We start from the raw sequence: 21,808 nt of genomic DNA on the forward strand, positions 1-21,808 counted from the left end.
ACTGATTTTCTTCTGTTCTCTGTCTTTCAGGCAGCTTGGCCCTGTCTTCTGCTTTCTCTTTCCATACCTGATCCTGACTCTCATTGTCCTCCCCACCTCCACTCCTGCCCACTTCCCTTCATTCACCTCCAGTGTCTATTTTATTTCCCCTTCTCAGTGATATGCAAACATCCTCCCTTGTTACCTACTTCTTTGGGGTCTGTGGATTGTAGCATTGCTATCTTGAGCTATATGGGTAAGATCCATTTATAAGTGAGTACATACTCTGTGTGTCTTTCTCAGTCTGGGTTACCTCCATCAGAATTTTTTTTTTAGTTCCATCCATTTGCCTACAAATTCCATGATGTCTTTCTTTTTAATAGCTGAGTAATATTCCATTTTGTAAATGTACCAATATATTTTATAAATACATTCTTTGTTTGAGGACATCTAGGTTTTTGTTGTTGTTGTTTTGTTTTGTATTGTTTTTTTTTTCCTAGTTTCTGGCTATGAGGAATAAAGCTTCTATGGACATAGTTGAGCAAGTGGCCTTGTGGTATGGTAGAGCATCTTTTGGCTATATGCCCAAGAGTGGGTTTTGAATAAATTGTTATTTTTATTAGCAGTCAGAAAAGACATTTAGAAATTTTTCCTTTTAAATACAGGGTTCCTATCAATCTTAGAATTGGATAAACAAGGAGATATAAGACTATTGAAATGTTAACATTTTTCAGTATTTTTTTAACAATAAAAGATCTTACTTAAATCAATAGTTATTGTGGGAAGAGAATTCACTTCTACATCTGTCAGTTATTTCCTTCATTGCCACATTTTCTGATGATAAACAATATCTAATGAATGTGAAAGGCCCAACTTCACTGAGATGGGCCTCCTTTATAGGTAGTAACACTGATAGGTATTTTTATTCATTTCTCTTACATTCTTTTTATCATCATTGAAAAACATTCATCATTTCAGCTAAAATTATGTCCTCTTGAATTTACAACACAGTTTTATTATTGCAGTTGCAAATATTCCCTTCAAAACTCAATGAGCTCTTGGAAAGGCCCTCCTTGGCCTTACTTTTCTCACATTATTCAAAGGCCCTCTGGTTAGAGCAGTACTTTGACATTTATCGGAAACTGTGCATAGTTATGCTTTTCACGCCATCTTTCCTTTCCTTGCAGTTCTTAGAGTTTACCCGTGAAATCTGAGTGTTCGTGAACTTAGAAATGTCATCATGTCTTTCTGATTTAATGTCAAAAACTATACTGAATGCTTGAGCAAAGCTTGTCAAGCTGGTTTGCCACCCACTAAGAAGGAGAATGAAGCTTATTATTAAAGGTTTCAGAGCAGGTTGGTTCGCTTATTCATTTCAGCTCACAACCTTTTTCTGTAGGTGTGTTATCACATGTCCTTTTCTAAGGTCACAACACACCTATATTCTCTGTTATTTAGTGAGCTAAACTCCATTGTAATTAATGGTGTGAAAGCTCACTTTGTTAGAATTCAGGTGAGATGCTAGGTAAATGTTCTCTATTTCTTTATATTCTTGTAAAGTATATAATAATAATAATAATAATAATAATAATAGGCTAATTAGTAAGGCAAGGAAAACAAAACCAACAAGTTGATAAACATTGCTATGGTGTGTAATGTTTACTTGTTACTTCAGAGGTGACAAACTTATTTCAAGGAGTAAGCATGCAAGAAAGATGAAGGAAACACATGTATATCTCGAATCCAATTTCACTTCTAGCACGGTCTGCTAGACATATAAAGTACCTTAATGCTTGTGTCAAATGTGTTATCTTCATAAGATTTTTATAAACTTAAAAGACTTTTTTCTAGTTTTAATAATAATACCGTTGAAAACACTTTATGATAATATGCATGGGTTTTAACTCTAAAAGAGAAAAGTAATTAATTAAATAACTAGGAATACAGAATGCTGCTATTCTCATGGTAACACTATTGCTTGCAACCTTGTCCCATTAAAATTCATCCTCAGAGAGGGGCTGTTTAATGTAGACATATCCCAACCCCATGAAGAATGTTCCTCTGTTAGAAAAAATGGCTTGCCCTTTCTCCATTTTAGAACATTGGATGAGGCTTATGCTATGACTAGAAGAGTAAACTGCTTTTGCAAATGTTTAAACCTCTTGTTATAAGCATAGATAAGAAAAAGAAATGCCATTAAACACAATTAGCAGCCTCTAAGAATGCTAAAATTATAAGCCCCTAAACCTCATTGAAATTATGTACCATTCTTTTGGTTTTGAACAAGAGGTAATATTAAATTTTTAATGCCATACATATGCTAAATTACCACATTGTACACAGTTGCTGTTTTAAATGCTAAATGCTATGGGCAGGGAATCTCTATTTTTATATCTGACATCATTGTTTGATTTAATCTAGCCAGTAGGTACTACAAACAAAGTCTGAAGTTTCTGTGAAGTGGAAGTTTGATTTAGATGCCAAATCCTAGCTTAGCCAGTAGTACACCTCAACCAAGCCAATAAAAAGCTACACAACTCTTGATTCCAGCTTTGTAAGTTTAAAAAGAAGGAAGTTTTCATTTCCTTTCATTCTTCAAATATTACAGGATATGTAAAATTAAAGTGATCAAAGCTTTGCCTTGTAAAGGTTACAGGCTGTGTATGTTCAGAAGAAGGGAATGCTGGCATTTGTTCTAGGACTAAAATTAGAAACTTGGGAAGGAATTGCAAGTATATACTGACTTTAGAATTGATCTTCTATTTCTCAGTTTGCACTGTCTTTTAACCTAAATATATTCTTCCTCTAAATTTCATATGGGGTGGAGAGTTTACATTTTAATCTATAAAATAAATAGGAGATTGCTTAAATTTAGAAACGATAACTCAAATCTTAGGATTTGCATCAAGTTGCACATACTGTGCACATTATAAAATTAGGTGAAATTACTTTCTATGCTTGAATATTAATTAACTCAGTGGAAATGAATAACAAGTCAATATAATTTTTTCAAATAAATCCTCAGCCAAGAATTGGACTAGAGCAGCAATTCTCAAACTAGAGGTCATGACAATTTTGGCAAACCTTTGTCTCCAAAAATATTTACATTATGATTCATGCTAGCAGCAAAATTATAGTTATGAAGTAGCAATGAAAATAATTTTATGGTTGGCGGTCACCTCGAAGAACTGTATTAAAGGGTCACAGTATTAGGAAGGTTGAGAAAAACTAAACTAGAGGAAGAGCATCATATTTCTTCTTGAGGCATAAACACTCATTTGGTGCTTATGTCATGTTCTGAGTTGGTAAGACCCTAATATTAACCTGTAGAATAAAAACATACACATAATATTTCACATACCCTAAATCTAATCCTAAATCTAATCCTAATCACATACCCTAAATCTAATCCTCTGGTTAGATTGAAATTATTCAACTATATTATGGCCCCGACCAGCGGGGCTTGAAAGCTGATTCCTAAGGGAGGAGAGTGGAAGGAATTGGGGAGGGGAACAAGAAGCTCAAGGAAGAAAGCCAAGTCTGTTTGTCTGATCAAGGCTTCCTTTATTAGAAATTTTTACCCAACTTATATAGGGAGAAGGCAGGAAAAGGGGAAGGTAATTAGCTGCTGCAGGAGACAGGAAGAGTGCTTTCATGTGTTAAATAGGGTGCCTGCAAGATAACTTAGGGATGTTTTCTCAGGGATGCTCTAACAAAGGGATGTTCTCACAGCCTCTCACCCATGAGTTAGGGTCCTAGATAACTTTCGCTAAATAGCTTTAGGTCTCCACTAAATGACCTTTGCTCACTATTTGGCTTTTCCTAACAAACACCTTTTGTCTCCACTAGATAGCTTTGATTCACTAATTGACTTAGGCTTCAGTAGATAGCTTTGTCTTCACTAGATAGCTTTGTCTCCCGACACTATATAGTTATCAACAACTTATTTTGGGAATATTAACTTATTAATTAATGCCTTTCACAATTAATGCCTTTCACAAAACCACATTACTAGTGTTTACTCAAAATGTTACTTCCTTATTGCATCTGACCAATTAAATTTTTCATTTTTGTTATATTTTTAATTTTTGTCTTTATTTTTTTATATTTTATAATTTATTCACTTTGTATCGTGGTTGTAGCTACCTCCCTCTTCTCCTCCTGGCCCCACCCACCCTCCCTTCCTTCTTCCACCACTATGACACTCCCTTAGTCCTCCTACACTACTATCTGACCTATCAGGTCTCATTGGTACTGTCTGGATCCTCTTTCTCTGTGGCTTAGTTAGGCCACCTCATCAGAGGGAGGTGATCAAAGAGCCGGCCACTAAGTCCATGTCAGAGACAGTCCCTGATCTCCTTACTAGGAAAACCACATGGAGACTGAGCTTCCCATAGGCTACACGTGAGCAGGGGATCTAGTTCCTCTCCATGCATGATCCTTAATTGATTCATCAGCCTCTGCAGGACTCACCAAGTGCAGAATTTTTGGCTCTGATTGTCTCCTTGTGGAGCTCCTGTCCCCTTAAGGTACAACCACTTTGGAAATCAATTTGGCACTTTCTCAGAAAATTAGGAATAGTATTACCTCAAGATCCAGCTATACCATTCCTGAGTATATAGCCAAAAGATACTCAACCATAGAACAGAACATTTGCTCCACTAGTCCATAGAATATTTATTCATAATAGCAAGAATCTGGAAACAACCTATCTGTCCATCAACAAAAGGATGGATACAGAAATCATGCTACTTTAACACAATGGAATACTACTCAGCAACTAAAAACAAGGAAATCATGAAATATGCAGGCAAATTGTGGGAACTAGAAAATATCATCCTGAGTGAGGTAACCCAAAAGCAGAAGGACACACATGGTATATACTCACTTATAAGTGGATATTAGCCATATAATATAGGATAAACATATTAAAATCTATGGTCCTAAGGAAGTTAAAAAACAAGGAGGACCCTAGGGAAGAGGCTGTAACATTATTTCAAAGAGCAAACAGTATAGACATCAGAAGTAGGAGAACACGGGTAACAGGACAGGACCCTTCCACAGGGTTCCTCTAAAAGACTACCCATCAGGGTACTGAAGCAGATTCTAAGACTCATAGCCAAACATTGGGCAGAGTGCATGGAATCTTAAGGAAGAATGGGGAGATAGAAAGACAACTTCTTACTTTTGAGCTTAATCGGCAGTAAATTACAAAGAAAATAGACTGTCCTGAATGGTTCATCAGCTTTTACTGAAAAAAAAAATATATATATATATACATATATAAATTTATATATATATAAATCACATAGAAACAGTATTATAATAAACTTTAAAACATTTATTTTAAATGACCTGCATTTTGTTTCACTTTCACATATTTCCAGAAGGCAACAGTGTGATACAGCCATGATCATTCAGGCCTTTACAGCCATTGAAGCAGGACATTCGCCCCAAGCATGGTTGGATACCATAAAAAGCTAAAATGTTACGCTCAGGATGCGAGGCTAAGCACTGCACTCAGGGTTAGCCACTTTGGACCCAGAGAAGAGCATGTCTGGTTGCATGTGGGTTGATGCCCCAGGTCCCGCCTCTGAGAAAAAGGTATCGGACGGGTCTGATGCTCTTTGGATGGATGACACCTAAATGAACATGGGTACAAAATCCCAATTTATTTCTAATATCAGAGATCAGACCTCTACTCTTGCCTGATGCGTCTAAAACAAAAAGGGGGAACTGTAGAGAGCTGCGGAATGCTATGCCTAAAGGTAACAGGATCCTAAAATACAAACAAAACTTTCCAAGTAGGTGGAGTGGGGTTTGTCCTGAACCTACTAGCTTTGTAATTTAAGCAATATGCTTAAATTCAAAGAATTTCATTTTCCTTAGCATGGAAGGAGAAATTTAATAATATCTAAAGCTCAGGGCTGCTGTTATGTTTTAATTAAGTTCATGTAGAATAGGTAGTATAATAAACAATAAAAAGTCAGTTTTGTTAACTGTTACTTCTGTCTCACTTGTACTACCTATTGACAGGAAGAACAAACAATTCCAAAATAATTTACATCATTAACATGGATGACCAATAAACCTTCAGAGCATGCTTGATTCAAACTTTCTTTTGTTTCCACTTTTATGGATTTCTGGATGGTTAACATGATATTGAAGAATGTACAATGGTTATTGTCAGTTATTTTTCTAACAAAATGTGCATAATTACAAAGTAGCAGGATCTAAATTCCTGGTCAGTTTTTTATGAAAATATTATTAGTGCCACACATCATTTGATTTCCTAAATCTATGAAAGTCTAAATATTTTCTGTTATAGTCTTCCAACAGAAGGTTTCTGAATGCATACTGTTATAAAATACCCAAGAATATTGGTTTTTCTGAGGTGCATAAAATAAACTCTCAAACTCTCATGTGATCTAAAGTTTCTACTTTTTGATTTGGAGCAGGGAACACATGTCGCTATAGTTACCAGCAGAATTGTTATAATTTGACAGAATTTGTATATAGCTAAAATTAGGTATGCTAAATAGATTAAATGAATACAAAGTGACCCAGGAAGGAAATGTGAAGATTAAATAGCATTGCATTAGAAATGACACCACATCCAGACCTTCAATTAGATAGGTCCAAAGTAGAGTTCATACAGGATATGGAATACTAATTGTGAAATAAACAGCATCTTTTTTTTTTTTTTTACATTCAGGCAGCTAAAATCCAAATGCCAGTAACCTCCTACGCAAATAAGAATTTAATTTTTTTTAAGGCTGAATGATTTAAAAGTAACTAGGCTGTACTTATGCCAGCAGATGGGCACTAAGAAAGAGTTAAGGGCTCAGATTTTGGTGAAGTGAATCACTTATGGGAAGATTAAAACTAGAACCTAAAAGGTAACAAATACTGGCAACACAGATTTGTAAATACCACTAGGAAACAGACCACCAGCAGCATTTTAATTGAGTATTTCTTTCTTATGTATTATGTCTTTGGATATTTATATGTAAGAACTCATATAGCTAGATATAACTTTCTTAAATTTGTACACTTTAGAACTTTGACTACAATAGGAAACGAGTCATTATATTTCAAGGAGAGATTTCTGGATTTAGAAAGCCATGGGTGTAAGGCAATGATATATATCTCAAATTGAGAAAACATGATTCCCCTGTTTTCTCCCTCTTACAATGGCTGTCCTCTTTGCCTTTCTCAATGAGGATTGAGCATCTAACCCTGCGTCATCCTTCTTGCTTGGCTTCTTTAGGTGAAGAGATTTTAGTAGGTTTATCCTCTATTATATGGCTAATATCCACTTACATGTGAGTATACACCATGCACCTCTTTCTGCTTCTGGGATACATCACTCAGAATGATCTTTTCTAGTTCCCACAATTTGCCTACAAATTTCATGATTTCCTTGTTTTAATTGCTGAGGAGTATTCCATTGTGTATATTTACCACACTTGCTGTATCCATTCCTCAGGTGAAGGACATCTGGGTTGTTTCCAGATTCTGACTATTATGAAAAAAGCTGTTAGGAACATGTTTGAACAAATATCTTGGTTCTATACTTGAGCATCTTTTGGATATATATCCAGGAGTGGTATAGCTGGATCTTGAGGTAGCTCTATTCCTAATTGTTTGAGAACATGCCAGGTTGATTTCCAAAGTGGTTGTACAAGTTTACATTCCCACCGGCAAAGGAGGATAATTTCCCTTTCTCCATATCCTCTCCATCATGTGAGGTCACCTGTGTTTTTGATCTTAGCCATTCTGATGGATGTAAGGTGAAATCTCAGGGTCATTTTGGTTTGAATTTCCCTGATGACTAAGGATGTTGAACATTTCTTTAAGTGTTTCTCTGCCCTTCGATATTCCTCTATCGTAAATCTTCTGTTTAACTCAGTACCCCATTTTTAATTGGATTACTTGATTTGTTGCTCTTTGATTTCTTGATGTCTTCATATATCCTGGATACTAGCTCTCTGTCAGATATAGGGTTGGTGAAGATCCTTTTCCAAACTGTAGGCTGTGGTTTTGTTCTGACAGCAGTGTCCTTTTCTGTACAGAAGCTTTTAAGTTTCATGAGGTCCAATTAGTGATTGTTGATCTTAGAGGTTGTGCTGTTGGTGTTCTATTCAGGAAGTTGTCTTCTGTGCCAATTAGTTCAAGGCTCTTCCCCTCTTTTTCTTCTAACAGGTTTAGTGTGTCTGTTTTTATACTGAGGTCTTTGATCCACTTGGGCTTTAGTGATGTACAGGGTGCTTAATACAGATATATTTCGTTTTTTGTATATGTAGTTATCCAGTTACACCAGCACCATTTGTTGAAGATGCTATCTTTTTTTTCAATTGTATGATTTTGGCTTCTCTGTCAAAAATCAAGCATTCATATGTGTGTCGGGTTTTTTCTGGGTCTTCTATTCAATTACATTGATTAACCATTCTGGTTTTATGCCAGAATCATGAAGTGTTTATTATACTTGCTCTGTAACACAGCTTGATATCAGGGATGGAGATACCTCCAGTAGATCTGTTGTTGAACAGGATTGTTTCAGAAGTACTGGATTTTTTTGTTTGTTTGTTTGTTTTTGTTTTTGTTTTTTTGTTTTTTTGTTTGTTTGTTTTGTTTTGTTTTTCCATATGAAATTGAAAATTGTTCTTTCAAGTTGTGTAAAGAATAGTGTTGGGGGTGGGGCGGAGCCAAGATGGCGACTAGCACACAGTTTCTGAGCAGTGGGATACCTGATCTTCTGAGTTGGAGAATGGAAGGACCCCCAACCCAGGAAAACCACAGCAAGGCTTTCTGAACACCAGAGAACATCGCAGGAGGTGAAAACTTTGGCCTCCGGTCATCCGGAGACTTGCTTGGGGAGGGAGAGAAAAGATCCTTTGTTCTTGCTGCACTCCCTTCCCCCAGACCTCCTTCCTCCTCGGCACAGTGGCACAGCGGACTCATCTTTCTCAGCGCAGACCTAACTGCCTGGGGTATACAACCCCTGAGACGGAGCCCCAACCACTTTAGCGGCAGACAAAAGCCAGCAGTACGTACCCCGGAGTCCCAGATTCGCGCAGCGGCTGCACCATCCTCCCAGGGCGCGAATCTGCTAGACACCATACTAGCTCCGCAGGATCGCCATCACTGACATACGACCCGCCCAATCCCACAGTGACAGAGAATACGCTATATACTCACCGAAACCAGGCAGAAACGTCATACAACCTGGACACACCAGGCACTGGGCCTCCCAAGCTTGGAGAGCACAACGAAGAGATCCCAGGACTTCCCAGAAAGCATTGGGACTAGCAAGCCAGTCTCCAGTTACAGCAGGATATGGCAGCGGAGCAGTACTGAACTGGCGGGGCACCACAGCCCTCCAGTTTAAGACTAACCAGGGCCAAACCAGAGAACAGAGAGCCTGATTACCCCATCCCTGCTGAAGTGACCACCCTGAAATCTCCAGCTGCAGCAAGACCTCAGAACCTGGCAGTGACAGCAGCACAGAACTGGCGGAACACATCAAAGAAGCAGGGCCAAACCAGAGAGCAGAGAGCCCCGGATACCACGATCTCGGCCAAGAGACCTGCCTGTAAGTGAGTGCACCCTTGAGAATCTGCAGTTCCCCAGATCCTGGGTCCTTCTAAATCAGAAGCCAGGCATCGAACCCCCCTCCCACCCACATACCCACTTTGGGAAACAGAGGGGCACTAGGGACATTGAAGTTCCTGCCCTGTGGGCCTGATTGAGGAGCTAAGACAGTTAATACCAGAAATTGCTGCGATCATCATTAGCGCCTGCGACATATACAGTACAGAGCCCCTCCCACACACTCAAGGGTTCAACATTAGCCATCACTCTGTCCCTCTAGAAACTCATCCACGCACACTTACACACACAGACACACACGCGCGCGCGCGCGCGCGCGCACACACACACACATGCTTGCATTTGCCCCGTTTGCGCCTGCGTAATTTCCTCCCACAGGTACAGCTAGTCCTCAGCACACGCTGAGAGTGCTCAGCTTCCTGAAGAACTCTCCAGACACCAGAGAGAGACAGCACCAGTCTGATCTGCAGAATCCAAAAACAAACAGGGAAGTTTTCAGATAAGCCAATGGCCAGAGGTAGGCGAAAGAACACTTCCAACATAAATCAGGACATCATGACTTCACCAGCAAACCCCAAAATCGATGGATACACCAATTCAGCAGAAGCACAGGAAAATGATTTTAAAGCCATGCTTGCCCAATTATTTGAGGCTCATAAGGAGGAAATGAACAAGTCTTTCAAAGAGATGGCCAGTCAATTGGAGGCAAAGAAAGAAGAAATAGACAATATCCTTAAAGAAACACAGGCAAACATAGCCAAACAAATAGATACACAAGTAGAGGAAAAATTAGTGGCATATAAGAAGGAAATGAAAAAAGAAATAAAGGCCATCGTAGAGAGACAGGAATCCAAATTCAAACACATGAAAGAAATGGTGCAAGGCATGAAAACAGAATTAGAATCAATAAAGAAAACACAAAATGAGAAAACCCTTGAGCTGGAGAACTTGGAGAAAAGATCAGGAACCACAAAAGTAAGCATCACCAACAGAATACAAGAGATGGAAGAGAGAATCTCTGGAGCTGAAGACACACTTGCAGAAATGGATACTTCTCTCAAAGAAAAAGTAAAATCAGAAAAGTTCCAATCACAAAATATCCAAGAAATCAAGGATGCTATGAAAAGACAAAATCTAAGAATAATAGGAATTCACGAAAAAGAAGACTCCAGACTCCAAGGTACAGAAAATATTTTCAAGAAAATCATAGAAGAAAATTTTCCCAACTTAAAGAAAGAGATGTCCATAAATATACAAGAGGCCTACAGAACTCCAAATAGACTAGACCAGAAAAGAAACACATCACGTCACATCATAGTCAAAACACTAAATCTACAGAACAAAGAAAAGATATTAAAAGCAGCAAGGGAAAAAGGCCAAGTAACATATGAAGGTAGACCTATCAGAATCACACCGGACTTCTCATCAGAAACTATGAAAGCCAGAAGGGCCTGGGCAAGTATCATGGAGACTCTAAGAGATCACAAATGTCAACCCAGACTACTATACCCTGCAAAGCTTTCAATCAACATAGATGGAGAAAACAAAATATTCCATGACAAAACTAAATTTATACAATATCTACACAGCAAAGCATCCCTACAGAAGATACTAGAAGGAAAACTCCAATCCAATGAAAACAAATTCACCCAAGAAAACAGGGCATACAGATAATGTCCCAACAAAAATGAAAAGAAAACAAGCAATGAATCAGGGTTAGATCATCGACTCCATTACAAAAGGAACTAACATGCATTGGTCACTATTATCTATCAATATCAATGGACTCAACTCACCAATAAAAAGACACAGGCTAACAGAATGGTTAAGGAAACAGGATCCAACATTCTGTTGCATCCAAGAAACACACCTATGCAACAAAGACAAACACTACCTCAGAGTAAAGGGCTGGAAAACTGTTTTTCAAGCAAACGGTTCCAGAAAACAAGCTGGAGTAGCCATCCTAATATCTAATAAAATAGACTTTCAACCCAAGTTAATCAAAAAAGATAAGGAGGGCCACTATATTCTCATCAAAGGAAAAATCCACCAAGAGGACATCACAATCTTGAATATCTATGCCCCAAATACAAGAGCACCCACATTCGTAAATGAAACATTATTAAAGCTTAAATCATACATTGATCCTAATACCTTAATAGTGGGAGACTTCAACACTCCACTCTCACCAAGGGACAGATCAACTAGACAGACACCAAATAGGGAAATAAAAGCACTCACAGAATCCCTAAATCAAATGGACCTAATAGACATCTACAGATCATTTCACCCAAACTCAAAAGAGTACACCTTCTTTTCAGCACCCCATGGAACCTTTTCCAAAATAGACCATATAGTGGGCCACAAAGCAAGCCTCAACAGATACAAAAGGATTGAAATAATCCCTTGTATACTATCTGACCACCATGGACTAAAGCTCGACCTCAACAACAACAGAAACAACAAAAAGCCGACACGCACATGGAAACTAAACAACTTAGTACTCAATGACAGCTGGGTTAAGGAAGGAATAAAGAAAGAAATTAAAGACTTCCTAGAATTCAATGAAAAGGAAGGCACAACATACCCAAATTTATGGGACACACTGAAAGCAGTGCTCAGAGGAAAATTTATAGCACTAAGTGCCTGCAAGAAGAAATTCGTAACATCACATACAAACAACTTAATGGCCCAACTGAAAACCCTAGAACAAAAAGAAGCAGATACACCCAAAAGGAGCAGACGGCTGGAAATAATCAAACTAAGGGCTGAAATCAATCAACTAGAAACAAATAAAACTATCCAAAGAATCAATGAAACAAAAAGCTGGTTCTTTGAGAAAATCAACAAGATAGACAAACCCTTAGCCAAACTAACTAAAAAGCAGAGAGAAACTATCCAGATCAGCAAAATCAGAAATGAAAATGGGGACATAACCACAGACATTGAGGAAATCCAAACAATTATTAGGTCATACTACAAAAGCCTATATGCCACAAAATTTGAGAATCTAAATGAAATGGATAATTTTCTTGAAAGATTCCATCTACCAAAACTAAGTCAAGATCAGGTAGAAAGACTGAATAGCCCTATATCTCCCAAGGAAATCGAAGCAGTCATTAACAGTCTCCCCTCCAAAAAAAGCCCTGGACCAGATGGCTTCAGCGCAGAATTCTACAAGACCTTCAAAGAAGTGCTAACTCCAATTCTCCTCAAGCTATTCCACAAAATAGAAACAGAAGGAACACTACCAAACTCATTCTATGAAGCCACAGTCACCTTAATACCTAAACCACACAAAGACCCAACAAAAAAAGAGAACTTTAGGCCTATCTCTCTTATGAACATTGACGCAAAAATACTCAATAAAATACTTGCAAACCGAATCCAAGAACACATCAAAGATATCATCCACCATGACCAAGTAGGCTTCCTCCCAGGCATGCAAGGGTGGTTCAACATACGGAAATCCATCAATGTAATCCACTACATAAACAAACTGAAGGAGAAAAACCACATGATCATCTCCTTAGACGCCGAAAAAGCATTTGACAAAGTCCAACACCCATTCATGTTTAAAGTCTTGGAGAGATCAGGGATACAAGGCACATACCTAAACATAGTAAAGGCAATATATAGCAAGCCTATAGCTAACATCAAACTCAATGGAGAGAAACTTAAATCAATCCCACTGAAATCAGGGACAAGACAAGGCTGTCCATTGTCCCCATATCTCTTCAACATAGTACTTGAAGTCCTAGCCAGAGCAATAAGACAACTAAAGGAGATCAAGGGGATACAAATCGGAAAGGAAGAGGTCAAAGTGTCACTATTTGCAGATGATATGATAGTATACATGAGCGACCCCAAAAATTCAACCAGAGAACTCCTTCAGCTGATAAACACCTTCAGCAAAGTGGCAGGATACAAAATCAACTCAAAAAAATCAGAAGCCCTCCTATATACCAAAGACAAAAAGGCTGAGAAAGAAATTAGGGAAACAACACCCTTCACAATAGCCACTAATAACATAAAGTACCTTGGTGTGACCCTAACCAAGCAAGTGAAAGACCTGTTTGAGAAAAACTTCAAGTCTCTGAAGAAAGAAATTGAAGAAGATATCAGAAGATGGAAAGATCTCCCGTGCTCATGGATTGGTAGGATTAACATTGTGAAAATGGCCATACTGCCAAAAGCAATCTACAGATTCAATGCAATTCCCATCAAAATACCAACTCAATTCTTTACAGACCTTGAAAAAAAGATTCTCAGCTTCATATGGAGAAACAAAAAACCCAGAATCTCCAAAACGATCCTGTACAACAACAGATCATCTGGAGGTATCTCCATTCCTGATCTCAAGCTGTACTACAGGGCAACAGTAATAAAAACTGCATGGTACTGGCATAGAAACAGAAAGGAGGATCAATGGAACCGCATAGAAGACCCAGAAATAAATCCACACGCCTATGAATACTCGATATTCGACAAAGAAGCCAATTCCATTCAATGGAAAAAAGACAGCATCTTCAACAAATGGTGCTGGACCAACTGGATGTCTACATGCAGAAAAATGAAAATAGATCCATATTTATTACCCTGCACAAAACTAAAGTCAAAGTGGATCAAGGACCTCAACATAAAACCAGATACCCTAAATCAATTGGAAAAAAAAGTGGGGAACAGCCTAGAATTCATTGGCACAGGAGACAACTTCCTGAACAGAACACCAACAGCACAGGCTCTAAGAGCAACAATCAATAAATGGGACCTCATGAAACTGAAAAGTTTCTGTAAAGCAAAGGATACCGTCATCAAAACAAAACGACTGCCTACAGATTGGGAAAGAATCTTCACTAACCCTTTATCTGACAGAGGACTAATATCCAGTATATACAAAGAACTAACGAAGCTGAAAAGCAGCAATCCAAGTAATCCAATTAAAAAATGGGGAACAGAGCTAAACAGAGAATTTTCGACAGAGGAATATCGAATGGCAGAAAAACACTTAAAGAAATGCTCATCCTCATTAGCCATCAGGGAAATGCAAATCAAAACGACCCTGAGATATCACCTTACACCCATCAGAATGGCCAAGATGAAAAACTCAAGCGATAACACATGCTGGAGAGGTTGTGGAGAAAGGGGAACCCTGCTCCACTGCTGGTGGGAATGTAAACTGGTACAATCACTCTGGAAAGCTATCTGGCACTTTCTAAGACAAATAGGAATAGTGCTTCCTTCAGACCCAGCTATACCACTGCTAGGTATATACACAAAGTTTGTTCAAGTACACAAAAAGGACACTTGCTCAACCATGTATATAGCAGCTCTATTTGTAATAGCCAGAACCTGGAAACAACCCAGATGTCCATCAACGGTGGAATGGGTACAGAAATTGTGGTATTTTTATACAATGGAATACTACTCAGCAATCAAAAAGGAGGAAATCATGAAATTTGCAGGCAAATGGTGGGATCTAGAAAAGATCATTCTGAGTGAAATATCCCAGAAGTAGAAAGACAAACATGGGATATACTCACTTATATAGTCCTATAAGATATGATAAACATAATGAAATCTATACACCTAAAAAAGATAATCAATTGAGCGGACATGGGGTAAGATGATCAATCCTCATTTAGAAAGACAGATGGGATGTGCATTGAACGTATGACAGGAGTCTACTGAGCGCATCTGAAAGACTCTAACTAGCAGTGTTTTCAAAGCAAAGACTCATGACCAAACCTTTGGCAGAGTACAGGGAATCATAAGAAAGAAGGGGAGTTAGTCTGATGGGGAAAGGATAGGAGCTCCACAAGGACCAAATATATCTGGGCATAGGGTCTTTTCTGAGACTGACATTCAACCAAGGACCATGTATGGATATAACCTAGAACCTCCACTCAGATGTAGCCTGTGGTAGCTCAGTAACCAATTGGTTTCCCAAAGTGAGGGGAACAGGGACTATTTCTAACAGGAACTCGATGACTGGCTCTTTGGTCTCCCCACCCCCGAAGGGAGGAGCATTCCTGTTAGGCCACAGAGGAGGGCTTTGCAGCCAGTCCTGAAGATACCTGATAAAACAGGATCAGATGAATGGGGAGGAGGTCCCCCCCATCAGTGGACTTGGAAAGGGGCACGGTGGAGATGAGGGAGGGAGGGAGGGAGGGACTGGGAGGGAATGAGGGATAGGGACACGGCTGGGATACAGAGTTAATAAAATGTAACTGATTAAATAAATAAATAAATAAATAAATAAATAAATAAATAAATAAAATCATGCACCACTAAAAAAAAAAAAGAATAGTGTTGGTATCTTGATGGAAACTGCATTGAATATGTAGATGGCTTTTGGTAGGATAACCTTTTTCACTATGTTAATTCCATGAACATAGGAGATCTTTCCATCTTTTGATGTCTTTGTCAATTTCTTTCTTCAGAGATGAAGTTTTTTCCAAAAGGTCTTTTACTTGCTTGGTTAGAGTCACACCAAGGTACTTGATGTTTTTAGTGGCATTTGTGAAGGATCAGTTTCCATAGTTGTTTCTTTCTCAGCCCTTGTGTCTTTAATATGCAGGAGGGATACAGACTTTCTTTTTCTTTTTTTCTTTTTTTTTTTTTTTTTTTTAGTTGATTTTGTACGCAGCCACTTTGCTGACAGTGTTTATCACCTTTTGAAAAGAGTTCTCTGGTAGAATTTTTGGCCTCACTCATGTGTACTATTATATCATCTGCAAATAGTAAAATTTTGAATTCTTCCTTTCCCATTTGTATCCCCTTGATCTCCTTTAGTGGTCTTATTTTTCTAGCAATGACTTCAAGAATTATGTTCAAGAGATATGGATACAGTCGGCAGCCTTCCTTGTTCCTTATTTCAGTGGGATTGATTTAAGTTTCTCTCCGTTTAGATTGATGTATAGGCTTGCTATATAATGCCTTTACTATGTTTATGTATGTGCCTTGTATTCCTGATTCTCCAAGAATATAAACATGAATGTGTATTGAATTTTGTCCAATGCTTTTAAGCATCTAAGGAGATGATCAAGTTGTTTTTTCCCTTTAGTTTGTCTATGAGGTGGATTACATTGATGGATTTCCACATATTGAACCACCCATGCATGCCTGGGATGAAGCTTACTTGGTCACGGTAGATGATATCTTTTATGTGTTCTTGGTTATGGTTTGCAAGTATTTTATTGAGTAATTTTGCATCAATGTTCATAAGAAAGATAGGTCTGAAGTTCTTTTTTTGTTGGTCCTTTGTCTTGTTTAGGTATCAAGGTGACTGTGGTTTTGAAAATTGAGTTTGGTAACATTCCTTCTGTTTATATTTTGTGGAGTAGTTTGAAGAGAATTGGAGTTAGCTCTGGTAGAATTCTGCACTGAAACCATCTGGCCATGGTCTTATTTTTGAAGGGAGATTTTGATGACTGCTTCTATTTACTTAGGGGATATAGGACTATTTAATCAATTTAACTGTTCTTGGTTTAGCTTTGGTAAATGAAATCTATCAAGAAAATTGTCCATTTCATTTAGATTTTAAATTTTTTGGTGCAAACACTTTTGAAGTAGGACCAAATGATTCTTTGAATTTCCTCAGAGTTTGTTCTTATGTCCTCCTTTTCATTTCTGATTTTATTGATTTGGATAGTTTTTCTCAGACTTTTAGTTTGGCTAAGGGTTTGTCTATCTTGTTGATTTTCACAAAGAACCAGAACTTGATCTAATTGAGTCTTTGAATTATTTTCTTTTTTTTTCTAAGGCATTTATTTGAGGTCTGAGTTTGATTATTTCCAATCATCTATTATTCTTGGGTGTGTCTGCTTTATTTTTTCCTATGGCTTTTAGGTGTGCCATTATGTTGCTTGCATGATATATCTCAAACTTCTTTCTGGAGGTACTTAATGTTATGAACTTTCCTATTAGTACAGCTTTCATTGTGTCCCATAAGTTTAGATAAGTCATGCTTTCATTTTCATTGAGTTTTAGTAAATCTATAATTTCTTTTTTCATTTCTTCCCTAACCAAGCTATCATTGATTAGAGAGTTGATTAGTTTCCCTGTTTATGTAGGGTTTTTTTTATTTCTTTTGTTGCTGAGGTCTAGTTTTAGGTCTGATAGAATAGAGGGGATTATTTTGATCTTGTATTTGTTGAGGTTTGCTTTGTGCCCATTATATGGTCAATTTTGGAGAAGGTTCCATGAAGTGCAGAAAAGAAGGTATATTCTTTCGATTTGTGTTGACATGTTCTGTACACATCTATTAGGTCCATTTGATTGAGAACCTCTGTAAGCACCTTAATTCCCCTATTTAGTATTTGACTATGTGATCTATCCCTTGGTAAGAGTGGAGTATTTGAAGTCTCCTGGTATTAAGGTGTTGGGATCAATATGTGATATAAACTTTAAACTGTTTCATTTACAAATGCAGGCTCTCTTATATTTGAGGTCTAGATGTTCAGGATTGTGATGTCCTCGTGGTGGATTTTTCTTTTGATGAGAATGAAGTGTACATCCTCATCTTTTTTGATTAATTTTGGTTGAAAGTCTATTTTATTAGATATTAGTATAACTACCCCAGCTTGTTTTTGGGGTCCATTTGCTTGAAAAACATTTTTCCTGACTTTTACTCTGAGGTAGTATTTATCTTTGTTGCAGAGGTGTATTTCTTGGATACAGCAGAATGCTGGGCCCTGTTTCCACAACCATTCGGTTCTTTTTTGTCTTTTTACTGGAGAGTTGAAACAACTGATGTTGGTAGATATCAGTGACCAATGAATGTTCTTTCCTTTAATTGTGGAATTGGATGTTACAGTGTTTGTATGCTCATTTTCTTTTGCTTTTATGTTGTGAAGGTGTCGTTATCCTCTGATTTCCTGGGTGTACTTGTTCTTGTTGGGTTGGAGTTTTCCTTCTAGTATCTTCTGTAGGGCTGGGTAGCTGTGTATATTTGTTTAAATTTAGTTATGTCATGGAGTATTTTGTTTTCTCCATCTATGTTGATTGAAATTTTTACTGGATATAGTAGTCTGTGTTGTCATCTGTGGTCTCTTAGTGTCTGTTTGACATCTGCCCAGTCCCTTCAGGCTTTCATGGTCTCTATTGAGAAGTCTAGTGTGTTTCTGATAGGTCTGTCTTCATATGTTACTTGGGCTTTTTCCCTTGCTGCTTTTAATATTTTTCTTTGTTCTGTAGATTTCGTGTTTTTAATATTATGTGATATGAGGAGATTTTTTTTTCTGATAAAAATGTGGAATGTGTCATGAATTCATGTGTCATCCTTGCACAGGGGCCATGCTAATTTTCTCTGTATCATTCCAATTTTAGTGTACGTGCTGCCAAAGTGAGCACTGATTGAATGTTTTAACCAATAAGAAGAAGTCTATTTTTCAGGGGTAATATTAGCCTATAGTTTACTTAATTATATTTCAAGAATGGTAAAAGTTGCTTATTTCAAATAAACAGTTCTTTTGAGAAATTATTGTTTCCTGTTTTCTATGGAGAGAATAATTCAGGTGCCATATTCTAATATGCAAATGGGAGTGTTTGTGGTCTGAGATTGTCTGTATGGGTAGCAATTTAATCATAGAGTTAGGAGATTCGGTTGAAACTTAAACATTTTAAGTCATCATTTGTTACCTTCTTCAGAGGGTTCCGATATTTATGATTCCTAGAACAATTCTGCTGTTGATAACAGTTGCAAAGCAATATAGTTAGACAGAATCAGAAGATTATTTGAAGGCAAGGACAACAAATAGAATGCCAAGAAGTAGTAAGTTGGCAGGAATAAAGGGATTCTTGACTTTGAATACCCACAGCTAACATATTCTTGACCTTTAATTTAATCCTTCCATGTTGCATTATAGGAAGCTTGCCTGAAGTCTTTTTCGTGAGGAAATCATTCCTAGATGAGGTTGTGAAGAAACATTTTAATTTGCCCAACTTTTCTTTCATAAGGCAATATTGTAAAGTCAATATGTTAATGGTGGTCATGGATTACTTTCTTTCTGGTTTTTACAATGTTTCCAATACTTTGTAAATGGATATTTAAGTTGTAAATTCTGAGCTTTCTTTCTTTTTTTTTTCAATGCAGTTTATTCAGGAACCTTGAACAATCATCTGACCCTGGGGAAAGCCAGCCCACAGCTTAAATAGCCTCTGGGTAGCCAACCCCAGCGTGCCATGTGGGCAATGCAGATAGGTCCACATACATGGAAGCAAGCCAGATCCTCAGCATTAGCCAAATGTGGAGTTGTTTGTGACAGAGAGCACTCACCATCTGGAAGGTAGAAGGAAGAAACCAGCTCCATCTTTAAGGCACAGCATTATGCAGCTCTCTACAGTTCCCCCTTTTTGTTTTAGACGCATCAGGCAAGAGTAGAGGTCTGATCTCTGATATTAGAAATAAATTGGGACTTTGTACTGATGTTCACTTAAGTGTCATCCACCCAAAGAGCATCAGACCCGTCTGATACCTTTTTCTCAGAGGTGGGACCTGGGGCATCAACCCGCATGCAATCAGACTTGATCTTCTCTGGGTCAAAAGCGGCTGACCCTGAGTGCAGTGCTTAGCTCGAATCCTGAGCATAACATTTTAGCTCCCATGCTTGGGGAGACTGTCCTGCTTCAATGGCTGTAAAGGCCTGAATGGTCATGGCTGCATTACGCTGTTGTGAGACTCTAATCTTGCATATATAGCACAGGCAAACCAAGAAGACCAACACCAGGAGGCCTACTTACACTCCCATGCCCGCCCATTCCTTCAGATGATTCATGGCTGCAGCAATCCATGATGATAATCCTGTGGCTAGTCCTGCGTCCACTCTGGTAGAATTTACCGTGACAATGGCCACTCTCAGCTGCTCCATCGTAGTGTCGAATTCTTCAGTCCAATTACCTAAAATATAGCTAGACAATTGTTTAGACAGATTTTCAGCACAGGGAAAATTCTCATATTGTATGCTAGTGACACAAAGTCCAGCATACTTTCATTGACAGCCAAGTTGAGTGATTTGCCATAGGGTATCAATTTGCTCCTGCACAAGGTCAATCCTCTGATTGAACACCATCAAGCCTCCTTTTAGTCGAGCATTAATTCCTTTTTGTACATCTAAGGCATGAGCTACATTGCCTAAAAGATTTTTCAGGGTCTGAGCAGTCTGCACAGTATGACTCATGGCTAATGCTGCAGTGGTAGCTCCAACAGCCGCCAATGAGATGGCAGTAACAATGGCGGCTGTAGTTCCAAGATCCCTTTTCTGTCTGAAGAGAGTCATAGCGTGAGGGGCATCAATGGGCACAGGCACCCAGCAAGGCATGCTAGTAACCAGGGCATACCTAAATTCACTAGCATTCCAGCATTGGGCAAAAAAGCATGTATCATTACCACAATTACTTGGCTCTATCTGGCTAATAATGAATAAAAATGGGGGATATAAACAAACAGGTGTGGGCTTATAGGAAATATTATGAGAAGCCTTAACCCCCTCGTTGGAACATCCTGCATCAGTTCTAGAACTAGCAGTCGTGGTGTCTGAGGTCTGAGTAGGTTCAGGAGACCATTGCCCCCAGGGGCGAGACATGCTCCATGTAAATTGACTACTCCATGTTTTCCTCCACTTTTCAAAGTCATTTAAGGTTCTTAAATTATTATTTTCCCTTTTTTAATTTTTCATCAATTACACTTTATTCATTCTGCATCCCCCCATAAGCCCCTCCCTCCTCCCCTCCCAATCCTACTCTCCCTCCTCCCTCTGCATGCATGCCATTCCCCAAGTCCACTGATAGGGGAGGTTCTCCTCTCCTTTCTGATCTTAGTCCATCAGTTCACATCAAAAGTGGCTGCATTGTCCTCTACTATGGCCTGGTAAGGCTGCTCCCCCCCCAGGGGGAGGTGATCAAAGAGCAGGCCAATCAGATTATGTCAGAGGCAGTCCCTCTTCACATTACTATGTAACCCAATTGGACTCTGAACTGCCCTGGGCTACATCTGTGCAGGGGTTCTGGGTTATCTCCATGAATAGTCTTTGGTTGGAGTATGAGTCTCTGGGAGGTTCCCTGTGTTCACATTTTCTTGTTCTGTTGCTCTCCTTGTGGAGACCCTGTCCTCTCCAGCTCTTACTATTTCCCAGTTCTTACATAAAATTCCATTCACTCTGCCCAACAGTTGCCCATCAGGCTCAGCATCTGCTTTGATAGTCTGCAGAGGCTTTCA

The 21,808-nt window shown here is 38.5% G+C and overlaps 1 non-coding gene across 1 annotated transcript; it reads right to left on the reverse strand.

Moving 5' to 3' along the window:
- Nucleotides 1–18,838: 18,838 nt before the first annotated feature.
- Nucleotides 18,839–18,945, reverse strand: LOC132650304 (U6 spliceosomal RNA). The gene has a single exon (XR_009588671.1). It is a non-coding gene; the product is annotated as a U6 spliceosomal RNA (small nuclear RNA).
- Between the last annotated feature and the right edge of the window lie 2,863 nt (nt 18,946–21,808).

Source organism: Meriones unguiculatus, chromosome X (genome assembly GCF_030254825.1).
Source record: "Meriones unguiculatus strain TT.TT164.6M chromosome X, Bangor_MerUng_6.1, whole genome shotgun sequence".
Taxonomy (NCBI): Eukaryota; Metazoa; Chordata; class Mammalia; order Rodentia; family Muridae; genus Meriones; species Meriones unguiculatus.